This window comes from Nannobrachium achirus (assembly GCF_963921795.1).
Source record: "Nannobrachium achirus genome assembly, chromosome: 11".
NCBI classification, from domain to species: Eukaryota; Metazoa; Chordata; class Actinopteri; order Myctophiformes; family Myctophidae; genus Nannobrachium; species Nannobrachium achirus.
The window spans coordinates 12,261,828-12,274,372 of NC_137820.1; positions in this window are offsets into that span (position 1 = coordinate 12,261,828).

Consider the following 12,545-nt stretch of genomic DNA (forward strand, 5'->3'; position numbering starts at 1 on the left):
CGCTTATGTGGTGATAAGCAAACTCGTTATGCTTCATGCGCAAAATATTTCTGGAAAAGGGCGACCATGAAATGAATGGCCACGGTCGAAACAGTGTAGCCTACGTGCATGACTGCTGTAAAGGTGTGTAGGCTACAACAATTCTACACAAAAAAAAAACGGCGTAGGCTAACCACTAACAACTAGGCTCGTAATAAATGTATTGCACACTGCTAACTTATAACAGTAGGAGCAAATTCCCTGTTGAAAGGTTTTTCTGCCTGTTGCTTCCCTGTTATATGTTTTGTTTCCCCCCTGTGACTGTGAGTCCAGTCCTACAGAGGTGTCAATAGACTAGTTTGCAAATCCCGCCCCATTCTGCCCTGTTACTATGATGGGACATTTTCACTGGGCAGATTGTTTTTATAGTGGCAGTGAATGGGATTTTTTTATGTTTTCATAGCCTCATTACAGCTATATAAAGTACCAAAGGAAAAACATCTAGGTGATATTAATAAAAAGGGAAGACAAAAGTACAGTAGTTACATTGCAAAACAGGGGGTTTCCCCGAAAATATATGTTTTAATGTGTTTAATCCCAGTGGGACAGAATCACTATTGCAGATTCTTTTATAGTGGAAGTGGATGGGATTTTTTTTTGTTCATAGCCTCATTACAGCTATATAAAGTACCAAAAAAAAAACATCTACGTGATATTAATAAAAAGGGAAGAAAAGGGTACAGTAATTACATAGCAAAACAGTAGTTTCCCCCCAAAAATATATGTTTTAATTAGTTTAATCCTCTGGATCAGAGAGAGAATAGAAATAGCAATAGAAAGCGCATTGAATCTTGGGTAGGAAGAGGAGAACTATAATCTGTTCTCCTCACATACACGTAATTCTGCCCATTTAAAATACTAGAAGCTGGGCCGCCCTTCGGGCGGCCCAGCGTCTAGTCGGCGACCTGGCCAACTCGGGAACGATGTAAATAGAGAATGAATGCCCCGCCCTTTAATGCAAACCCCATTATACCTGTTGTCATAGGACCCGTTTTGACCATCTGTTTGCCTGTGTCCATTTATGCCCATATATGGAGATATCTGTATCTGTCTGTCTGTCGGCGTCCATTTTATGTCCATATATGGAGATCACTGCAGATATAGTTCTGGGTCCAATGCCCCGCCCTTTAATGCAAACCCCATTATACCTGTTGTCATAGGACCCGTTTTGACCATCTGTTTGCCTGTGTCCATTTATGCCCATATATGGAGATATCTGTATCTGTCTGTCTGTCGGCGTCCATTTTATGTCCATATATGGAGATCACTGCAGATATAGTTCTGGGTCCATTTTATGCCCATATGCCCATATATGGAGATATCTCTCTATTTGCGTCCATTTTATGCCTGCCCCACCCTTTAATGCAAACCCCAATATACCTGTTGTCATAGGACCCGTTTTGACCATCTGTTAGCCTTTGTCCCCACCCTTTAATGCAAACCCCAATATACCTGTTGTCATAGGACCCGTTTTGACCATCTGTTTGCCTTCTGTTAGCCTTTGTCCCCACCCTTTAATGCAAACCCCAATATACCTGTTGTCATGTTGTCATAGGACCCGTTTTGACCATCTGTTTGCCTTCTGTTAGCCTTTGTCCCCACCCTTTAATGCAAACCCCAATATATAGAGATCTCTGCACACACAGTACCGGTTGCGGAAAACTCTGATGTCAGACATCAGCTCCGCATTCGGGGATTCATTTTATGCCCATATCTGGAGAACGCGCGTGGCGGTGGGAAGAACGGTTCTCGAGATTCACATACATACATACACATTCACAGAGATTTTTTGTTGACTCCTGGCGTACGTGATGTCAGAGCCTTTTATGAAGTGATGTCTGTTGTCATAGGACCCGTTTTGACCATCTGTTAGCCTTTGTCCCCACCCTTTAATGCAAACCCCAATATACCTGTTGTCATAGGACCCGTTTTGACCATCTGTTTGCCTTCTGTTAGCCTTTGTCCCCACCCTTTAATGCAAACCCCAATATACCTGTTGTCATGTTGTCATAGGACCCGTTTTGACCATCTGTTTGCCTTCTGTTAGCCTTTGTCCCCACCCTTTAATGCAAACCCCAATATATGGAGATCTCTGCACACACAGTACCGGTTGCGGAAAACTCTGATGTCAGACATCAGCTCCGCATTCGGGGATTCATTTTATGCCCATATCTGGAGAACGCGCGTGCCGGTGGGAAGAACGGTTCTCGAGATTCACATACATACATACACATTCACAGAGATTTTTTGTTGACTCCTGGCGTACGTGATGTCAGAGCCTTTTATGAAGTGATGTCACAATGAGTCAGCGATTGTGCCGATTTCCTCAGGAACAGCCTGATGTTAACAATCAGCTCCGCATAAGGAGATTCCGAACGTTTCGCGCCGCTTCGGGAAAACCGCATGCCGAGTCGGGCCGAGGCCCGGCACTGCACTCCGCGCCGCAGCGGGGAACGCGCGTGCCGAATCTGAAGCCGGTGGGACGAACGGTTCTCGAGATACGCGGATTACAAACAAACAGACAGACAGAGATTTGTCGCATTTATAGATAGATACTAGAAGCTGGGCCGCCCTTCGGGCGGCCCAGCGTCTAGTCGGCGACCTGGCCAACTCGGGAACGATGTAAATAGAGAATGAATGCCCCGCCCTTTAATGCAAACCCCATTATACCTGTTGTCATAGGACCCGTTTTGACCATCTGTTTGCCTGTGTCCATTTATGCCCATATATGGAGATATCTGTATCTGTCTGTCTGTCGGCGTCCATTTTATGTCCATATATGGAGATCACTGCAGATATAGTTCTGGGTCCAATGCCCCGCCCTTTAATGCAAACCCCATTATACCTGTTGTCATAGGACCCGTTTTGACCATCTGTTTGCCTGTGTCCATTTATGCCCATATATGGAGATATCTGTATCTGTCTGTCTGTCGGCGTCCATTTTATGTCCATATATGGAGATCACTGCAGATATAGTTCTGGGTCCATTTTATGCCCATATGCCCATATATGGAGATATCTGTCTATTTGCGTCCATTTTATGCCTGCCCCACCCTTTAATGCAAACCCAAATATACCTGTTGTCATAGGACCCGTTTTGACCATCTGTTAGCCTTTGTCCCCACCCTTTAATGCAAACCCCAATATACCTGTTGTCATAGGACCCGTTTTGACCATCTGTTTGCCTTCTGTTAGCCTTTGTCCCCACCCTTTAATGCAAACCCCAATATACCTGTTGTCATGTTGTCATAGGACCCGTTTTGACCATCTGTTTGCCTTCTGTTAGCCTTTGTCCCCACCCTTTAATGCAAACCCCAATATATGGAGATCTCTGCACACACAGTACCGGTTGCGGAAAACTCTGATGTCAGACATCAGCTCCGCATTCGGGGATTCATTTTATGCCCATATCTGGAGAACGCGCGTGCCGGTGGGAAGAACGGTTCTCGAGATTCACATACATACATACACATTCACAGAGATTTTTTGTTGACTCCTGGCGTACGTGATGTCAGAGCCTTTTATGAAGTGATGTCACAATGAGTCAGCGATTGTGCCGATTTCCTCAGGAACAGCCTGATGTTAACAATCAGCTCCGCATAAGGAGATTCCGAACGTTTCGCGCCGCTTCGGGAAAACTGCATGCCGAGTCGGGCAGAGGCCCGGCACTGCACTCCGCGCCGCAGCGGGGAACGCGCGTGCCGAATCTGAAGCCTGTGGGACGAACGGTTCTCGAGATACGCGGATTACAAACAAACAGACAGACAGACAGACAGAGATTTGTCGCATTTATAGATAGATGTACCCAATCGTAACTAGTTAGACCATTGATAAGGTCCATGTGAACTAGTTTGTTGAAGCTTATTCATTATGATGAGCGAGATCGCCCCCTACTGCCGCGGCCGTACCAGGCGATTGCCGTGCTCCGCACTGCGGACAGTTTTTGAAAGGCTGAAGCAACATTCTCCACTGCACAAACTCCACCCCCGATAGCAAAAAGTGAATGTTTTTTCTGGTTGGCCAGTCAGGGAGTCTCAGGGACCAATCAAGGCTGACAAAAGGTCTATTGGGTATGGGTGGTAAGCTATGGCAGCTGCCATACCTTGGCTACAGGGGGAAATAATAAAATGTACTGTAATCGTGCCTGTTGCTAAGGTATGGAAACATGACTGGTGTCTGTCATGTTGCCATACCTTAGCTTTTTCGGAACTGACGCCGCTGCAGTCCTAAGTACTATTGCGTTCCAGTGCAGGCTGTCTTTACTTGTTGACTTGCAGCGCCACCTTGTGATTAAACAGGGGAATCTGACGAGGCCAAGCAAGCCCCGATGGGCCTCTGCAGGCTATGTGTGGGCAGTGAGGGCAATGCCAGCCCGCACTTAACGGTACCTACACATAGTGGGATTGCCCAAATGAGGCCCACAGCTGTTGACTCATCATGGGCTAACCATGGGCGTACTGTGGGCAGCCCACGTGTGTGAAAAGAGCGGCAAATGATGTGGGCTGCCCACACAAAAAGGCCCAAAGGTAGAACTATGGGCCTAAACGGGCGTACTGAGGGCAGCCCTCAAAATTTGCCGCTCTTTTCACCTTTTTTTTAATGTATTTATTTATTGTTCCCGCCTTTTCATTCACTACCACTGGACAGCAGCTAATGACAGGAGGAGATGAACCAGTGATTTGGACATGGCTGCCATTTAATGGTGAAATGGTACAGTAAGGACCTGCTTTTGACATTAATAAAAGATAATAACCAATAAGATAATGCATTTTCTGTTATTTAATATTTCTCTTAGCATTGTTCACACAAACCACAAAGGGTGGATATTGGCATTAGCTAACTCAACTTGCTAACTTTGGCCATAGCTGGCCAGCTGTTTACCCAGAGTTACACCACGTTATTATTGTAAACTTTGTGAGCTTGTAGATCTGCTATTTTCGGGTACCAAATACATTGTGCAATGGAGCATAAATAAAGCTTAACCTTGGTGTGTCAAATACATATCTAGCTAAATTAGCAAGTTGGAACAGTGTGGCTGTTAGGATAAATTATGATACATAATTATGTTATTGGTGTATGAGTCTCATATGACCATATAAAGGCATAATATGAACTGAACGTACAGTATATAAGAGACCACAATTTGGTCGCATACTGTAGGTTCAGGCAAACTGATTAAAGGTCATAATAACTTTGAATGCCCTGAATAGAATCATGTTTTGGTTTATACTGTATCTGTATGTCACCAGACTCACTGTCTTCCTCTGATATAAGTCACGAGTGGTGGAAAATTACCAACACTACGTGTCCCTTTCTTCCTGTTACTTCCTTGTTATGATATAGGAACGAATCAATGAGTTCCTACTACTTCCTTGTTATGATATGGGAACAAATGAATACGTTCCACGACTTCTTACTGTCATAACTGTACTCTTTATATACATGTTAAACTTCCATTTTGGGGGAGAGAGAATCCTCTGTCCTGACCGCTATGGTTGGGGAGAGAGATTAGAAAGCTACCACTATGGCAGCCCACTGCTTTGTCTACCTTGTCTGTCTCTCTTCAATACAACAATCTAAAGATACGTCCTTTGGCTCTTTGTCTTATTTTAACTATGGATTTAGAGATCCATAATATATTTTAATTTTGATTTGATTTCAATTTATTTAATTTGGTTTTTCATTGATTTAAGATTTATTTGAAACTTAATTTGAAATGTTTCTGTTACATGGGCTGACGGTGACGGAGAGAGGACTGCAGTGTGGGGAAGGAGGAATCGGGTCAACTGAAAATCACCACGACGGAGATGGGGTGCAGACGAACCACGACCTGAGGTCCGGCCAGACCAGTGCACGAGCCAATCAACCGCAGCGGCACGATGTAAAAATCGTGCCTTGTCGGTGAGAATTCTGCACTGTTGTTGATGCCATGTGTAGTACAAACACTATCATGATGAACTAAATTGTTGTTGAAACAGTAAACTGGCCAAGTCTTCGTCCCCCCTAGGAATCACCTGAGAGACCCAGAAGAACGACCCCACATCAACTGCATCCTGCGTCCTCCTCCCTCACGTCTCTACAATGCCCCAACGTCAACGTCAACATCACCACGTCATCATCATCACCCTCATCATCATCATCGTCATCGTCATCCGATCACTGGACTTATGGACTTTTTTTAATTAATCTTTTATTACAGGTTTTCATTTTTCATTCTTTATTCTTTATTTTTATCTGTTTATTCAATTTTAATTCTGTCTTCATTCATCTGTAAGAAACGATGAATGATGTGTCACATTTCTTTTAACTTTAAGGATTTATTACAGTTCCTTTTTGAAAGATTTGAATTTATAAATATTATTAAAGTCTTCATATTATTATTATTATTACCCTGATAAAATGTTTAATATGGAGGTCATATGAACCTCATACAAAAATTAAAAGGATAGATTGATAAGAATTATGATACATAATTCTGGTTTGTGTATGACGCTCATATGACCATATAAGGTTATATATTATGAACTGAACTCACAGTATAGAGACCACATTTTGTGGATACTGTAGAGCTCAGGCTAAATAGATTACGGGTCATAGTAACTTAACTTTGGCTGCCCTGAATGTAATCATGTTTTGATATACTGTGATACTATGATATAAGTCACGAGTGTGGAAAATTACCAACACTACGTGTCCCTTTCTCACTGTCTTCCTTGTTATGATATAGGAACGAATCAATGAGTTCCTACTACTTCCTTGTTATGATATGGGAACGAATGAATAAGTTCCACGCTTCTTACTGTCATAAACTGTATGTCTTTATATACATGTTTTCCTCCATCTTGGAGGAGAGAGAGAATCCTCTGTCCTGCCGTTAGGGTGGGGAGAGATTTAGAACTGTTTGTCTCTTTGTCTGTCTCTCCTCAATACAGCAATCTAAGATATACGTCCTTTGGTCTCTTTGTCTTATTTTAACTATGGATTTAGAGATCCATATTTATCTTTAATAATTTATCTAATAGTGGCAACAAGTGAATTATTTGTTAGCTAGCTATAGTTTGGTTTGTGTCAAAACTAGTGAGAAATGGCTAACAATTTGTGCACACTCACACACCATCATATGTTGCCCTAAATATTTGTCTGTTCCTTACTTCTTTTCCTAAAGTTGGATGAGTTTGTCAAAGATAACCATATTATATAGCCTACATGGAATCTGACTGAGTGGGTCACGTCTTTTGAAGGTATGTACTACTGTAATAGGCATTTTACTGAATGTACACTAGTACACGTGGAATGTACAGTAGTACACGTGACTGTTGTTGGCATTTATCTCATATTAGATAACCACATTATCCCTTTGAAACAGACAGCCTTTAAAAACAGCTTGTTAAAACAGTTTGTGTCTCTGTTAAAACAATATTTTGCAGAGCAACGGATTGACACAGAGTGCTTCTTTCTCCTGGATGGGGAAAGCTTGGCATCCCTCATATCTCCTTGGGCCACTGCTGAAATTTCAACGACACCTGCTTGAGGTACACCAGAGTAGGTCTAAAGAGACAAAATGTGTTATGTGTGTTTCAAATTGTAGTTATTAGTTAAGGTATTTGGGGATAAAGGATTTTTTTTCCCTTTTTTTCCTCAAAACTGGGAATTGCTCCTTTCATTACTTATCAGGAAACTGGGGCCTGTAGTTAACTTCTGGTCTAAGCCATGTCACATGCATTTTAAACATGGATCACAGCAGAGGTTCTCAACCTTTTCAGGCAACTGTGACCCCACTTTGAACTGGGGACCCCAACAAAATAATCACATTTGAATTGATGACCCCCTAAAAATATTATATTTGAATTGGGGACCCCCAAACCCAGACAAGCACATGGACTGTTTTATTCGGTTCCATTGGTAATTATTGTGAAAGTGGCAGATCTACAAGCTCAGAAGTTCAACCGCAAACTGGTGTTGTGAGCTTGTAGATCCCCTGGGGGTCCTGACCCACACATTGAGAACCACTGGATTACAGGGTAAACTATACTGTATAGTAAGTGTATGCAGTGTTTTGTGTAATTTATTTTAATCATTTAAACAATGTAGCTCTGACCCTGGTGCTAATAATTTTCTTTTCATACTTTTATACTTTCTAGCCCCACACCAGAGCCTACTATTTTGCTGCAGCCCATACCAGCACCAGAAGGCAGACTCACCACAACCAGTATTGCCTACAGACCAGCAAAGAGCTTTGGTGGAAGATGGAGCAACATTCGTAAGTTCACTTTGTCTGTGCGAGCAGCTTTGCAGCCTTGCTTCATTGACTGTAGAGAGGGGAGGGTGGTCTAGTCTACATTTTGAAATTAATGTTCTGTAGTTTTAATTTATTTTGCCTTCTCTTTTTTATTAAAAATATCTGTTAGATCTTCAGCAAAATAGATGATGGGAAATGTTTGTTTCGTGGTCTGCAGAAGAAGCTCTCCTGATCAATCTCTACATCAATGGTCCATATACTGTATGCCCACCTGATGGAGGAGCGCTTCGGAGAGAAGTGAGTATTCTCAATCAAGATTACCGTAATTGCTGGACTATAAGCCGCACCTGAATATAAGCCGCACCAGCTAAATTTAGAACAAAAAACAAATGCTTAAATATATAAGCCGCACCTGACTATAAGCCGCAGGTGTCCTTCCTGCTTCCCGCTAGAGCACCGTTAGCTGTAAAAATCTATATATAAATCCTTGTTAAAGACCATTGTAAAACTAACTAACTGGCTGTTAGCTGTAAAAATCTCTATATAAGCCGCACCTTTGTATAAGTCGCAGGGTTCAAAACATGGGAAAAAAGCCGCGGCTTATAGTCCGGCAATTACGGGTAAGCCATTTTTTAACTAGTGGTAGGTACATTTTCACTTATGTGAACCACATACTGTAGGGTTCCATCCAAGCAATCCATTTCAAAAAGCTTTTACATAAAATATTTTGTAAGGACTGTATTAAATTAATAGTTTAGGTTGTTTAGTAGCATTTATATATCTATTGTCTACAGTAAGTCCAACTTCAGCTATGAATGCAACCCTGGCATTATCGATAGTGGATCAATTTCCATGCCTGAGGGACTGTCAGGGCACATGCTATGTAAGTAAAGCTACTACTATATAGCCTGACTTAGCCAGACTATATACTAATGCCGCTAACTAACTGCAGTATATATCCCCACCTTGTTTTACATGGTGGATTGTCTAGCTGAGCTAGACTAACTACTATACACTATATCCTATATAATGCACAAAGCAAATTATGAACACACATTGTCAACTTGGTGTTGCTGCCTGTTGTTTCCTAATGTGTGTGTGTTCCTTTCTGCTTATTTCCTTTACTTTAACATGAATGGTTCACCCCGGGGAGGAGTCATAAACCAGCATCAGGGTATCTGGATGAGCACCTCCACAATGTCTGGAAAAGGTGCCGACAGCGCTAGGGCAGGCAGTTGAATTCACCACAAGAGACCCGAGTCATCCTGCCAGGTACAGCAAGATCAAGGTGTCAATACAATGTAGTATTCAACTCACTTGCATTTCGAAGTGGATGACTGTATGCTCTTTGCAACAAAGATTGCAAAGTAGAGTACAGATTGTAACAAAGATCTACATTGTAAACTCGGATGTCTTCATCTACCACTATTTTCTATGTGAGAATGTATTCTTTTCTCTGCTCATCACAGAATCAGATGTAACTGAAGAGCAAGTCCTGCAAATGTCAGAGTGGCTGAAAAACAACATAAGTTCGGCCGATACATTTTGCAGACCTCCATCTATAGGGTACAGTGGATACGAGAAAATGGGACAAAGCCAATCCAAGCCATAGTTGAAGAATTCCTGCGTCACAGTTCCAAGGACACTCCAGGCACGGTGAGCTTTTGAATTAAATTGATTATTGTTTGTTCCTTAGACCTTAGGGCATGGTCAACCAAAGTTTAATTCTACCTGTGGATTCTGTCAAAGCTTTTCAATGGGAATTAAGTATAAACATGTTAGCACTATGTGTGTGTCTCTCTCACACACACACACACACACACACACACACACACACACACACACACACACACACACACACACACACACACACACACACACACACACACACACACACACACACACATTTCAATCATTTATTTATGTCCACATAAGAGATACAAGTACAAGGACACAAATATTACAAGGTGCTGTAAATAATGTACAGTCAGCAAATCCTGGACAAATATCCAATAATCACACACCATTCAAGGGTACACGTAACAACGCCTTCGCCATATTTGGCGACTACCGATAGTAGAAGAGATCGCACAGAACTTTGCAAGCCGTTTAGCTGCTTTTTTTGGCATCCCAAGTTGTTGGAAGCCTCTTACAACCAACCTATGTACATGTCCAAGGCTGCCGAAGATGAACACAAATAGATTGCACCTATAGCCTAGCTCTGTGATGGTTCGTAGGAGCGGATGGTATTTAATGACTTTGGTCATAAAGGCTTCCTCTAAGCTAGAATCAAAGGTACAGGCCATTTCAAGAATGGAAACTGATTTGTCTCCTTCATTGACAACAACAACATCTTGTCTCTAACTTCATGATGCAGTAGTCTAGTACCTATGGGGTTCTGCCACTGTGTGCCAGAGGCCTCAGTCTGGAGGTTGAATAATGAAACAGTGAAACATGTTCATCAGTTCTTTATGGGGCCATGATAAACTTTCAATCAAGCACAACGTTTTGTGTTCTGTTATGATAGTCTGTTTTCTGTTCAGAAGCTTTTTGGGACAGGTCATGCCCCCCCTTTTGGCCAATCAGCATGACAAGTTTATCAGTTCATCCTTAGACCAGAACCAACCTTTCCACCATTGAGGTTTACAATCTGTTTACAAACTGCTTGTTATCCTGCTAACAGACAACAGACAAACGGGGGAAAACGTTACCTCCTTGATGAAGATTATGACCTGGAAGGTGACAGTGATTCTATATCATTACTGAAATGGTTGCTATATTTATTTTAATTGGCTCAGTGTACATTAACAATATTAAGCTGGTGTAATACTAATCATAGCTGCCTGGTCAGGATGAATGCAGCACAGTTATTTTATACTGTTTGCAGCACTTACCCCTATTTTAACATTGTTTTTTTATTTTGATACATGATTGATTTAACCGGTCCTCGTGTTTCAACATGTGTGGTTTGTCTCCCAAATCATAACTAATTTGGATATTACACGAGATTTGATTATGTGACTGCTTCTCTCCTCATAGGAGACCGGCTCTCCACCGTGCTCCATGTGTGAGTAACATGCCTCTTGTGTTTACGGAATCAACATGATGTACATCACACACGTATAGCAGGTTTGTGGGGACAAAGTTATATATATATATTATTATTATTATTATTATTATTTGCCATAACCCCCAGTCTGTTGTTTCCACTTGAGGAATGGATGAGGTTGCAAGGTTTCTTGTGACCAGTAGGGGTCCCTATATTCTTAAAGATTTCTTTTGGACATTTCTCTCTGATGGTCTTACAAGGTAACATTCCTACATTTGCACTAGAGAGTAATAGTATCTCCTAGGACCTTGACCAATGCATTCCCATTGACTTGTTTTGCATTAGGTTTGCTGTGTCGTAAAATAAAGAACTGCAGATCGATGTTTGTTTGAGATTATTTGTAATCTTCAAAGTCTTATGTGTGGTGTGTCTCTACGATGAAACATTTGCGTTCAGGATATTTCGAAGAAATGTTAACAAAGAACTATACACGCTATGCTTATCCTTAATGTTTCATCTTATCTTATCTTAGCCACACCAACTCACAACGGCTAAATACTGATTTTGTTCGGCTATTCCCAACATTCGGTCGTGTTGGAAGTCACCATTATTACAGAAATATATACTGCATGCTATGCTGAACGTAATCCACTTAGTGTCATCTTTTCAAAATGCATATTTACCGTACAGTTTGTGTTTGTATGCTTATTTCGCAATACCTATTGCGCAATCCTCTGTAGAGTTAAGTGTCATTATCATCACAAAAGTATCGGGTTTCAAGAGGGAAGGGGGGTCAGATGGGGGGAGAGAGAGAGAGAGAGAGAGAGAGAGAGAGAGAGATCTAGAACACTATAGAATCAAAAACATAGATCTAGAACACAGAATTCATAGATATAGAACACAGAATCAAAAACATAGATCTAGAACACCTAGAATTCATAGATATAGAACACAGAATCAAAAACATAGATCTAGAACACATAGAACACTATGGAATCAAAAACATAGATCTAGAACACAGAATTCATAGATATAGAACACAGAATCAAAAACATAGATCTAAAACACAGAATTCATAGATATAGAACAGAATCAAAAACATAGATCTAGAACATATAAAATTCAACACAGAATCAAAAACATAGATCTAGAACACAGAATTCATATATATATAAAACACAGAATCAAAAACATAGATCTAGAACATATAGAATTCAT